Below are 13508 nucleotides of genomic sequence, written 5' to 3' on the forward strand. Positions count from 1 at the left end.
GAACATCTTTGAACTTTCACCCGAGGCATGTCACGCTAAAGAGCGGGCAGCGGATGGCACGGGCCCTAAGAAGGTCCAAAGGCCAGAAACATATGAGGAATGGCAGAGGTGCTTCAGAGTCCTTGCAACCTGCTATTTGGATAAGTGGCAGACGCAAGGGCATAACCTGTTTAAATATGAAGACACTATCGATGATGTCCATGCCAGATTCAGGGAAGGGGCATGGCGCGAATATGACATGGCCTTCCGTAGGAAGATGGTAGGGAACCCTATGCTCCACTTTGGGATGCAGGATTTATACCTGTGGTCCAAATTGGGGTTGGAAGGGCAAGCGGGCCAGAAAACAGGCCTGCGGATGGGTCCTGGGCGGCCCGGCACCCCGCGTCCGAAGAGATGCGGACGGGAATGCTGGAAGTTTCAGGACAAGCAGTGTGACAGGGGGGAAAGTTGCTCCTTTCGTCACATCTGCAAGTTCTGCAGCGGCCCACACCCAGGAGTTGATTGCAACAAGAAGAGAGAGGCTGGCGGAGACAAACAGTTCCAAAAAGGGGCCCCTGGAAACAAGGGGCCCAACGCCACTTAGGCTTGAGGCCATGGCCATGTGGCTGGCACAGTACCCGGACAGGGGAGTAGCCGAACTCCTCCGTCGGGGTCTGGCAGAGGGGTTTAGGATACCTGTGTCAGGCCAGGTGGTGGGTTCCTTGTTGCATAGGAATCTGAAATCAGCCTATGAGTTTCCGGGGGTGGTTAGGGAGAAGTTAGCTAAAGAATTGTCCTTGGGGAGAGTTGCGGGCCCGTTCGGGGCTAAACCTCTTCCGGACCTGGTGGTGTCTCCATTGGGGGTGGTCCCAAAGAAGGATTCAGGCAAGTTTCGGCTGATACACCACTTGTCTTACCCCAAAGGGGCATCTGTGAATGATGCCATTGACACCGAGCTTAGTTCGGTGCACTACCAGTCCTTTGACGAGGCTTTGGCACTGGTCAGAGACAAGGGACATGCGGCTTTGATGTCCAAGCTGGACATAGAATCAGCGTTTCGGCTTCTCCCTTTGCACCCGTCGGCCTTTAGGCTGATGGGCATGAAATTCGAAGGGGATTTTTATGTTGATCGTTGCTTGCCCATGGGTTGCTCGTTGTCATGTGCCCTATTTGAGAGTTTCAGTACGTTTCTTCACTGGGTTATCCGGAAGGCGTCGGGTGGTGGGGCCGTGGCCCACTACTTGGATGACTTCCTTCTGGTGGGGCGTGCGGACACATCGGAATGTTGGGTCCTAATGGACGTTATGCAAGACATGATGGGCAGGTTTGGTGTCCCATTGGCATCAGATAAGATGCAGGGGCCGTGCACTTGTCTCACATTTCTAGGTATAGAAATTGATACAGTGGCAGAGGTCTGTCGGCTCCCAGGTGACAAAGTGGTTCGCCTGTTGGGGGCTGTGTTGGCTGTAAAAAGGGCAGCTTGGGTGTCCAAAAAAGATCTGCAATCCTTACTTGGAATGCTGAATTTTGCCGGTAGGGCTATTCCCATGGGTAGGGTTTTTAACAGACGGTTGGAAGAGCAACTACGGGGACCACACGACGGGGCGCGTCGTTTTAAAGTGTCGCAAGGCATGAGGGATGACTTAGAAGTTTGGGAAGAATTTCTGAGTCAGTTTAATGGCGTCTGTATTTGGCAGGATAAACCCAAGTCAAATCAGGCGTTGCATCTGTTTACAGACGCAGCAAGCGGCCACGGCTACGGGGCTTACCTGAATGGGTCGTGGAGCGCTGCTCCATGGCCTAGGGAATGGGTAGCGGCTGGCCTTAACAGGAATCTGACGCTGTTGGAGTTGTTTCCTATTGTGGTAGCAGTTGAGCTGTGGGGACCGGCGCTGGCCAACAAATCGGTAGTGTTTTGGTCAGATAATATGAGCGTTGTCTACGCCATCAACAGGCTATCGGCGTCTTCCCTGAGGGTAGTCACTTACCTTCGGCACTTGGTGTTGCGCTGCTTGCAGCTTAACATCTGCTTCGTGGCTTGTCATGTCCCAGGCGTCCATAATGTGATTGCGGACGCATTGTCTAGGTTTAATTGGGAATTATTTAGGCAGGCCGCCCCTCGGGCAGAGCAGACTGGCTTGACATGCCCTCCTTTTCTTTGGCAGATGGCAGAGGCTGGGAAACTATTATCCCTTTGATTCGGGCTTCAGTGGCGCCAAAGACATGGACAACCTATGTGAGTCACTGGAAGGTGTGGGAACGTTTTGCTGGTAATCAAGGGTTTGAGGTGCACAAGGCATCGCAGGTACAGGTCTTGGAGTGGCTGGCGAGTTTGCGGAAAGAGGGGATCTCTAGATTGGCTGCTCAAAGTAGGTTGGCTGCAATGGCGTTCTTTAATAGAACTTTTGGTATTCCAGATTTTTCGGGGTCATTCCTGGTTAGGCAAGTACTGAAGGGATGGGGTCACGTGGACCCTCGCCCTCCTGACCACAGGGAGCCCATCACGCCTTCTCATCTGCAGGCATTGATGGGATGCTTGGGGGAGGTATGCTCCTCTGAGTTCAAAGGTTTTGCTGTTTCGCGCGGCATTTGCGTTGGCGTTCGCAGGGGCCCTTAGGATTGGGGAGTTAGTGGCGTTGTCGTGTTCTGGGGGCGCTGGCGGTATTCTGTGGGAAAATGTACGACCGGCAGAGAATGGCCTTATGTTGCTCATTCCTAGGTCTAAAACGGACCAAGCAGGAAAGGGAGCATGGTTATGTTTGGGCAGGTCAGCGGTGGAGGAGTGTTGCCCAGTGTGGAATTTCGAAAAGTTTTGTGCAGTGCGCCCGGTGGGCCCCCTGCAGCTACTCGTGCATGAGGATGGGTCATCCTTATCTGCCTTCCAGTTCCGCAGGGTTCTGGCGAGAGCAGCGAGGGCGGCGGGGTTGGATCCTGCTAATATAGTGTCCCATTCGTTTAGAATTGGGGCTGCGACGTCGGGTGCCGCGTGCGGGTCTTCAGGCACGGATATTCAGCGGCTGGGGCGCTGGAAGTCGGGCAGGTATAAGTTGTATATTCGGCCGGTGAAGGGTTCACGGGGGTCGGACCGACAAACAAGAGGACGGGTCACTCACCGCTAGTCAGAAGGGCTTCCGGGGTGTGGGGGGGGTGAGAAGGGAGCTCTCTCGGGATCCTTATGTCTGAAGGGGTGGGCGATCTGTATTAGTGTTTGCTCAGCATTTATGTCATGTCCTTTCAGGCAGGAATACCCCTCCATCACGCGTTTGGATAGTGGGCCACTCATTTATTCATTGGGCGGCCATCAGGGCGTTGAGGTTACCAGAAGGGCAGCAGCTGGGAATTCCGTGGTCAACGGCCAATGTGCGTTGGTTGGGTCGCAGGGGATTGGCTTGGGATGAGTTGCCAGCCCTCCTCCAGGATGCTCACAGGAGGTGGGGGAAGCCTCATATTGTAATTTTGCATGTGGGAGGCAATGACTTGGGTGCTGTCCCAGTGTTGGATTTGATCAGAAAGATGGTGTCTGATTTACGGTGGGTGTATGCTTGGCTCCAAGGTGTGCAAGTAGGGTGGTCCAACGTGGTTGCACGGCTGCGCTGGAGACATATTGTGACACAAAGGGCGGCATATAACGTTAAGAAAAAAGTCAACCGGGAAGTGGGGAGAGCGGTCACGGCATTGGGCGGCTTTGTAGTCAGGCATGACTCAATTACGGCCGACAAGAAGGCTTTATACCGTCCAGACGGAGTTCACCTGGCGGATGCCGGGATTGACATTTTTCTGGCAGACATTAGAAGGAGTTTGCTTTCGGTTTTATAAAAGTTTTAAAGAAAAAGTTTTTGTTCTATGGACAGTGTTACATGGTTAATTTAAGTTATTGAGTTAATGCTGGTTGTGTTTTTGTGTGGTGGCGGCAAGAGGGCAGGGAGCTGTTCTCTTGTGGCGGTCGGCTCGGTCCCCCGAAGCGGGTAGAGAGAGATTTGAGTGACACCCTTGGATGGGAGAGGGACGCCTGCCGGGTGCCGGCCTGGGGGGTCCTCCCCCTTACTAATCTTTGGTTGAAGATCTCTACAGTTCTGCAACTATCTCTCTCTGCCATTTTGGGCGCAAGCAACCCGTGCTGCGCTGCAGTCCCCCGATTGGGGGGTCCGGGCCGGCTGTCAGTAGGGGTTAGGATAGGAGTAGATGCCGCCACCAATTTTTTGCTGAACTTGTTACAAGTTAGAAAAATTGAAAGTTGCCTGATGCGGCATTTAGCCGTGATAAAGGTTAGGTTAATAAATGCGACCGTGACCGGTCTTTTCCCACATACATATGTGTTGTGTATTTATTTGAGTAAGTCTAGAATAATTTAAGACGGAATAGGAGGTTTGCCCCTTAAGTACATAATGAAAATTCATATCTTAAAGGGACACTGAACCCAATTTTTTTCTTTCATGATTCAGATAGAGCATGCAATTTTAAGCAACTTTCTAATTTACTCCTAATATCAATTTTTCTTCATTCTCTTGCTATCTTTATTTAAAAAAAAGAAGGCATCTAAGCTTTTTTTCTTGGTTCAGAACTCTGGACAGCACTTTTTTATTGGTGGATGAATTTATCCACCAATCAGCAATGACAACCCAGGTTGTTCACAAAAAAATGGGCCGGCAGCTAAACTTACATTCTTGCATTTCAAATAAGAGTATAAAGAAAATTTGATAATAGGAGTAAATTCGAAAGTTGCTTAAAATGTCATGCTCTATTTGAATTGGGAAAGAAAAAAATTTGGGTTCAGTGTTCCTTTAAACTCTACAGCCTCCATAAAGATACAGGCGTCTACTTATCAAGCCATCAACTTACTTGCATTCGACGGCACCAATACGCTCGCCTAAGATCGCCAAACATCGCTGCCGCGGACCTGAATACGTTCTCCAGAATTACCAAAAAAGCTGTCAAAAAGCCGCGCACCAAGTACGGTGCGATGAGCAGCGGACTGTTGTTAACTAACAGTCATCGATCTCGCTGCTCTTCAGCTTTTTCCCAGCTTTATTGGTACCCTGTCACTAAACACCCACACTATACTATACTGTTTTACCCCCTATACCGCCGCTCCCGGAGCCCACCACAACTCTAATAAATGTATTAACCCCTAAACTGCTGCTCACAGACCCCGCCGAAACTAAATAAAGTGTTTAACCCCTAAACCGCCGCTCACGGACCCCGCCACAACAAAATAAAGTGTTTAACCCCTAAACCGCCGCTCCCGGAGCCCACCGCCACCTACATTATAGTTATTAACCCCTAATCTTCCGCCCCTACACCGCCTCCACCTAAATTATACTTATTGCCCCTAATCTGCCGCCCCCTACACCGCCGCCACCTACATTATATTTATTAACACCTAATCTGCCCCCCTTCACCGCCGCCACCTACATTATATTTATTAACCCCTAATCTGCCCCACCTACACCGCCGCCACTATATTACATTTATTAACCCCTAAACCTAAACCTAAGTCTAACCCTAACCCTACACCCCCTAACTTAAATATAATTTAAATAAATCTAAATAAATATTCCTATCATTAAATAAATTATTCCTAAAAACTAAAACTAAATATTTAAAACTAAATAGTTACCTATAAAATAAACCCTAAGCTAGCTAAAATATAACTAATAGTTACATTGTAGCTATCTTAGGGTTTTTTTTTTTGGTTTTTTTCAATTTTAATTATTTTATTGAGGATTAAGCAATACAGCAGGTGTCACAACGCAGGTGACTAAAAAAAATAAATGCACATATATGTATACATTATATTTTTGTAATGACATAGTAAATATAGCTGCTGATGGGAATGCAGATCATATAAATCAGGCGTATCAAGCATGAACTAAAATATCTACCGCATAAGCCTCATTTTTAATTATTTTGAATAAAAATATAAACCTCATTTTCAAATAATATGAACAGACTGTAAACACTGGGGCAAACTAGTACGTCAGTACTATCAATTAGCTCAACTTTCTAAGGACTTCGTAAAGTCAGTTTAGAAATCATCTCCTATAAGGATTTCAATTTTCACCTAGAGGAGGATGATGAGAAGAGCAGATATTGGACAGATGAACAGAGAAAGATCAGAATAAAACACTAAAGACCAACTATTCAGTTCAGACAATATAATGGGTGTCTTATAGGTTTGAACCGAGTGTATCAGTATTAATCAGGTGAGGTTTCAAATACTTTATCAGGTATGGTGAACCGCAGGATCACCAAGAGGAGAAGTGTATCCAGACACGAAACTGACTTCTCCAGTCCCCGTAGAAGGGGATAACGCAAACAGAATTTTGCGTCTAAAAGGGGGGGGCGGAGCCTAGTAGTATAGAAACATACTAGAAGAGAGAAAATTAACAACTAAGCTAATTAAGTAAGCTGATGGGAGCTCAGGCATAAGCAATTAAGGGCTATCAGTTTAGCTATTGGGAAAATATATACATACATGGTAGGCTTAATTTATAAAAGTGAAGATAAATTTGCAAATATATCCTGGGCAAGAAACACTGGTTCACTGATGCTATTGAAACTATGATATGTGGTAATATACATACATACGGCTATAACATATGACTTAGCAAGTGGTGAAATACCTATCAGGGCAGGTAGAGGCATTACATCAAAATAATACAGACAATAACTAAAGCCTGTGTAATTTAGATCCATCATCATAGAAAAGGGGACCCATGCAGGCACCTATGCTATATCAGACCCCCCTATCGTGTGAACATGGGCCCTATGTCACACAACAGGGTGAATCACGTGTCTAGACCTAGGCAGTATTAACTTTAGGTTAAAATATGTCCCTGGGGTAAAGTAAAACATATCTTGGTACTGCTAAATAGTGAATAAACCTATTATGATAATGACTGACGTTTTTTCAGTGCACTTTTACTAACCTTATAGCATAACTTCATAGCAAAAGGCATGACTCCCTGTTTGAAAGAGAGTAACATAACAGTGAGCATATCTAACATATAGAGCACATCTAAAATATACATTAAAAAAAATGGAAAATTAACATTCACTTGAGAATAAGCATTGAACTGCAATAAAGAATAAAATATTAGGTAGGCAACGGGCCAAGTGTCTATATCATTCAGTCTGGGCCACCGAGTAACACACAGTCGATAATTAGCCCACTCCAGCTCGCCTTGCCCAAAAGTCTGAAAAAAACTTGCCTTCCGAAGTAGCATCCCCATATGAGGTCTTCTTTACCAAAAGCTGAATTGGCTGCGCCACACCAGCGATCACTACAGTTATATATGTCGGACGCTCCACTTCCGACTTTGACTGTGCAGTCATGGTAGCGATAGTGTTCGCAGGTATGGGAGATACACTATTATTGAGGCGACCTGCGGAATGGCTGTGGGTGGCTGACTTAGATGATGCCTGCTCTGTAGCCTGCATAGTGTGTACGGGTTGTGCCCAGACCTCAGTCACCTCAATCCCGGCAATGTGTAGTGAAAGCAGAGCTGATTCACACTTACGGTTCACGGTTGCCTCCGTTATTCCCAATTTGTAGCCTAGTAACGCTCTACAGGGAGTGCAGAATTATTAGGCAAATGAGTATTTTGACCACATCATCCTCTTTATGCATGTTGTCTTACTCCAAGCTGTATAGGCTCGAAAGCCTACTACCAATTAAGCATATTAGGTGATGTGCATCTCTGTAATGAGAAGGGGTGTGGTCTAATGACATCAACACCCTATATCAGGTGTGCATAATTATTAGGCAACTTCCTTTCCTTTGGCAAAATGGGTCAAAAGAAGGACTTGACAGGCTCAGAAAAGTTAAAAATAGTGAGATATCTTGCAGAGGGATGCAGCACTCTTAAAATTGCAAAGCTTCTGAAGCGTGATCATCGAACAATCAAGCGTTTCATTCAACATAGTCAACAGGGTCGCAAGAAGCGTGTGGAAAACCCAAGGCGCAAAATAACTGCCCATGAACTGAGAAAAGTCAAGCGTGCAGCTGCCAAGATGCCACTTGCCACCAGTTTGGCCATATTTCAGAGCTGCAACATCACTGGAGTGCCCAAAAGCACAAGGTGTGCAATACTCAGAGACATGGCCAAGGTAAGAAAGGCTGAAAGACGACCACCACTGAACAAGACACACAAGCTGAAACGTCAAGACTGGGCCAAGAAATATCTCAAGACTGATTTTTCTAAGGTTTTATGGACTGATGAAATGAGAGTGAGTCTTGATGGGCCAGATGGATGGGCCCGTGGCTGGATTGGTAAAGGGCAGAGAGCTCCAGTCCGACTCAGACGCCAGCAAGGTGGAGGTGGAGTACTGGTTTGGGCTGGTATCATCAAAGATGAGCTTGTGGGGCCTTTTCGGGTTGAGGATGGAGTCAAGCTCAACTCCCAGTCCTACTGCCAGTTTCTGGAAGACACCTTCTTCAAGCAGTGGTACAGGAAGAAGTCTGCATCCTTCAAGAAAAACATGATTTTCATGCAGGACAATGCTCCATCACACGCGTCCAAGTACTCCACAGCGTGGCTGGCAAGAAAGGGTATAAAAGAAGAAAATCTAATGACATGGCCTCTTTGTTCACCTGATCTGAACCCCATTGAGAACCTGTGGTCCATCATCAAATGTGAGATTTACAAGGAGGGAAAACAGTACACCTCTCTGAACAGTGTCTGGGAGGCTGTGGTTGCTGCTGCACGCAATGTTGATGGTGAACAGATCAAAACACTGACAGAATCCATGGATGGCAGGCTTTTGAGTGTCCTTACAAAGAAAGGTGGCTATATTGGTCACTGATTTGTTTTTGTTTTGTTTTTGAATGTCAGAAATGTATATTTGTGAATGTTGAGATGTTATATTGGTTTCACTGGTAAAAATAAATAATTGAAATGGGTATATATTTGTTTTTTGTTAAGTTGCCTAATAATTATGCACAGTAATAGTCACCTGCACATAAAGATATCCCCCTAAAATAGCTATAACTAAAAACAAACTAAAAACTACTTCCAAAACTATTCAGCTTTGATATTAATGAGTTTTTTGGGTTCATTGAGAACATGGTTGTTGTTCAATAATAAAATTAATCCTCAAAAATACAACTTGCCTAATAATTCTGCACTCCCTGTATGTTGCCGCTGTGCAGAGCCCTCTTCGAAGCTATATTGCCTCTCTTTGGGTATACGGCCGCCATCTGCATGGTGCAGCTGCACCGCAGCTCGGTGCTCTGAGATATCCGTCTCCTCACAGTAACCAATATGGCCGCTGACAGGCCCACAAGTTGAAGTGGCCGTGAAGCTGTTATGACATATGGGGTAGTTCACCCTCTTAGGATAGGAATCAGGAAGCCGGTCATCTACACATGTGTGGATTCTGCTGCTAGCTGTCCCCTCTGCACACAGCTTTTGCAATCCCTGCGTGAAGTTGAAAATATTCTCCCGGAGGAGCTGTGTCATAGCCGATTCCCAAGCTGCCAGGGCATCCAACATGATCGCAGTTTTGGCGAAGTCCCAGGGTCAAAAATAGCTAGTCGGTCTTTCAAAGTCCTATTTATCTTTCTTTTTAGTATAATTGAGGTTATAACAAATACATTAGTTCACTATTTATCAAATTGATGTTAGGAGCTCTGTACATGTACGTCTGCTCTCCATAGAAGCTTGCTCCGCCCCCCTTAGGGTTTATTTTTATTTTACAGGCAAGTTTGTACAGGTGGCCCTCGTTTTACAATGGTTCAATTTACACCGTTTCAGAATAACAACCTTTTTTCCCAGTCATGTGACTGCTATTGAAAAGCATTGAGAAGCAGTGCATTTATTAAAATAGCCAGTAGGTGGAGCTGTCCGCTTGTGTTGCAGCAAAGCCAAGCAAGCTGAAATTAATCAATTTAACCAGACCTGAGCTATCGAGCAGATTTCAACGGAACAATATCTTCCTGTCTATAAATCAGTCCATATTGGAGTGCATAGAAAGAACTGTTTGCAGAAAAATGCAAGTGAAGTCTGTATTGTGTGATTATTTTATTAGGTTTATAATGTTGTTTAGCATTTAAAGTCTTCATTTCAAAGCTTTAAAAATAATGTATTAGGTGTTACTTATGACAATTTTGAGAGGGGCCTGGAACCTATCTCCCTCACTTCCTATTGACTTACATTATAAACTGGGTTTCAATTTACAACGGTTTCGATTTACAACCATTCCTTCTGGAACCTAACCCGGCATAAACTGAGGGCTACCTGTATTTATTTTAACTAGGTACATTAGTTATTAAATAGTTATTAACTATTTAATAACTTCCTAGTTAAAATAAATACAAATATACCTGTAAAATAAAACCTAACCTAAGTTACAATTACACCTAACACTACACTATAATTAAATTAATTCCCTAAACTAAATACAATTAAATAAAATTATCTAAGTACAAAAAAACAAAACACTAAATTACAGAAAATAATAAACAAATTACAAGATTTTTAAACTAATTACACCTAATCTAATCCCCCTAACAAAATTAAAAAAAAGCCCTACCCTACACTAAATTACAAATAGCCCTTAAAAGGGCCTTTTGCGGAGCATTGCCCCAAAGTAATCAGCTCTTTTACCTGTAAAATTTTTTTACAAACCCCCCCAACATTAAAACCCACCACCCACACAACCAACCCTACTCTAAAACCCACCCAATCCCCCCTTAAAAAAAATTAACACTAACCCCTTGAAGATCACCCTACCATGAGAAGTCTTCACCCAACCGGGCCGAAGTCCTCAACGAAGCCGGCAGAAGTGGTCCTCCAGACGGGCAGAAGTGGTCCTCCAGACGGGCAGGAGTGGTCCTCCAGATGGGCAGAAGTCTTCATCCAGACAGCATCTTCTATCTTCATCCATCCGGCGCGGAGCGGCTCCATCTTCTAGACATCCGACGCGGAGCATCCTCTTCATCCGACGTCATCTTGAACAATGACGGTTCCTTTAAGTGACGTGACGTCATCCAAGATGGCGTCCCTTCAATTCCGATTGGCTGATAGAATTCTATCAGCCAATCAGAATTAAGGTAGGAAAAATCCTATTGGCTGATGCAATCAGCCAATAGGATTGAAGTTTAATCCTATTGGCTGATCCAAACAGCCAATAGGATTGAGCTTGCATTCTATTGGCTGATTCTTACCTTAATTCAGATTGGCTGATAGAATTCTATCAGCCAATCAGAACTGAAGCGACGCCATCTTGGATGACGTCACTTAAAGGAACCGTCATTGTTCAAGAAGATGTCGGATGAAGAGGATGCTCCATGTCGGATGTCTAGAAGATGGAGGACCACTTCTGCCTGCTTCGTTGAGGACTTCGGCCCGGTTGGGTGAAGACTTCTCACGGTAGGGTGATCTTCAAGGGGTTAGTGTTAGGTTTTTTTAAGGGGGGATTGGGTGGGTTTTAGAGTAGAGTTGGTTGTGTGGGTGTTGAGTTTTAATGTTGGGGGGGATTTCTAATTTTTTTTTACAGGTAAAAGAGCTAATTACTTTGGGGCAATGCCATGCAAAAGGCCCTTTTAAGGGCTATTTGTAATTTAGTGTAGGGTAGGGCTTTTTTATTTTGGGGGGGCTTTTTTATTTTGTTAAGGGATTAGATTAGGTGTAATTAGTTTAAAATTTTTGTAATTTGTTTATTATTTTCTGTAATTTAGTGGGGGGTTTTTGTACTTTAGATAATTTTATTTAATTGTATTTAATTGTATTTAGTTTAGGGAATTAATTTAATTATAGTGTAGTGTTAGGTGTAATTGTAACTTAGGTTAGGTTTTATTTTACAGGTATATTTGTATTTATTTTAACTAGGAAGTTATTAAATAGTTAATAACTATTTAATAACTATTGTACCTAGTTAAAATAAATACAAACTTGCCTGTAAAATAAAAATAAACCCTAAGATAGCTACAATGTAACTATTAGTTATATTGTAGCTAGCTTAGGGCTTATTTTACAGGTAAGTATTTAGGTGCATATGTATCAAGCTCCATAACCTGTCCGCCTGCTCTGAGCAGGCGGACACACATCGTCACAATACAACCCGATCGAGTATGATCGGGTTGATTAACACCCCCCTGCTGGTGGCCCATTGGCCGCGAGTCTGCAGGGGGCGGCGTTGCACCAGCAGCTCTTGTGAGCTGCTGGTGCAATGCTGAATACGGCGAGCGTATTGCTCGCCGTATTCAGCGAGGTCTGGCGGACCTGATCCGCAGTGTCGGATCAGGTCCGCCAGAACTTGATAAATATGCCCCTTAGTTTTAAATAGGAATAATTTATTTAATGATAGGAATATTTATTTAGATTTATTTAAATTATATTTAAGTTAGGGGGTGTTAGGGTTAGAATTAGGTTTAGGGGTTAATAAATTTAATATAGTGGCGGCGACGTTGGGGCGGAAGATTTGGGGTTAATAAATGTAGGTAGGTGGCGGCGGTGTAGGGGGGGCAGATTAGGGGTTAATAAGTATAATGTAGGTGGCGGCGGTGTAGGGGGGGCAGATTAGGGGTAAATAAGTATAATTTAGGTGGCGGTGGTGTAGGGGGGGCAGATTAGGGGTAAATAAGTATAATTTAGGTGGCGGCGGTGTAGGGGGGACAGATTAGGGGTTAATAAGTATAATGTAGGTGGTGACGGTGTAGGGGGGCAGATTGGGGTTAATAAGTATAATGTAGGTGGGGGTGGTGTAGGGGGGGCAGATTAGGGGTTAATAAGTATAATGTAGGTGGCGGCGGTATAGGGGGGGCAGATTAGGGGTTAATAAGTATAATGTAGGTGGCGGCGGTGTAGGGGGGGCAGATTGGGGGTTAATAAGTATAATGTAGGTGGCGGTGGTGTAGAGGGGCAGATTAGGGGTTAATAAGTATAATGTAGGTGGTGGCGGTGTAGGGGGGGCAGATTAGGGGTTAATAAATATAATGTAGGTGGCGGCGGTGTAGGGGGGCAGATTGGGGGTTAATAAGAATAATGTAGGTGGCGGTGGTGTAGAGGGGCAGATTAGGGGTTAATAAGTATAATGTAGGTGGTGGCGGTGTAGTGGCGGCAGATTAGTGGTTAATAAGTATAATGTAGGAGGCGGTGGTGTAGGGGGGTCAAATTAGGGGTTAATAAGTATAATGTAGGTGGCGGCGGTGTAGGGGGGGCAGATTAGGGGTTAATAAGTATAATGTAGGTGGCGGCGGTGTCGGGGCAGCAGATTAGGGGTTAATAAGTATAATGTAGGTGGCGGCGGTGTCGGGGCGGCAGATTTGGGGTGCTTAGACTCGGGGTACATGTTAGGGTGTTAGGTGTAAACGTTACCATAGGAATCAATGGGATATCGGGCAGCAGCGAACATGAGCTTTCGCTGCTTTCAGACTCCCATTGATTCCTATGGTATCCGCCGCATCCAGGGCGGCGGATTGAAAACCAGGTATGCTGGGCCGGAATAGTGGCGAGCGTACCTGCTAGAAATTTGATAACTAGCAAAAGTAGTCAGATTGTGCCGAATTTGCATTCGGAACATCTGTA

The sequence above is a fragment of the Bombina bombina genome, chromosome 6, assembly GCF_027579735.1.
Source record: "Bombina bombina isolate aBomBom1 chromosome 6, aBomBom1.pri, whole genome shotgun sequence".
Lineage (NCBI taxonomy): Eukaryota > Metazoa > Chordata > Amphibia > Anura > Bombinatoridae > Bombina > Bombina bombina.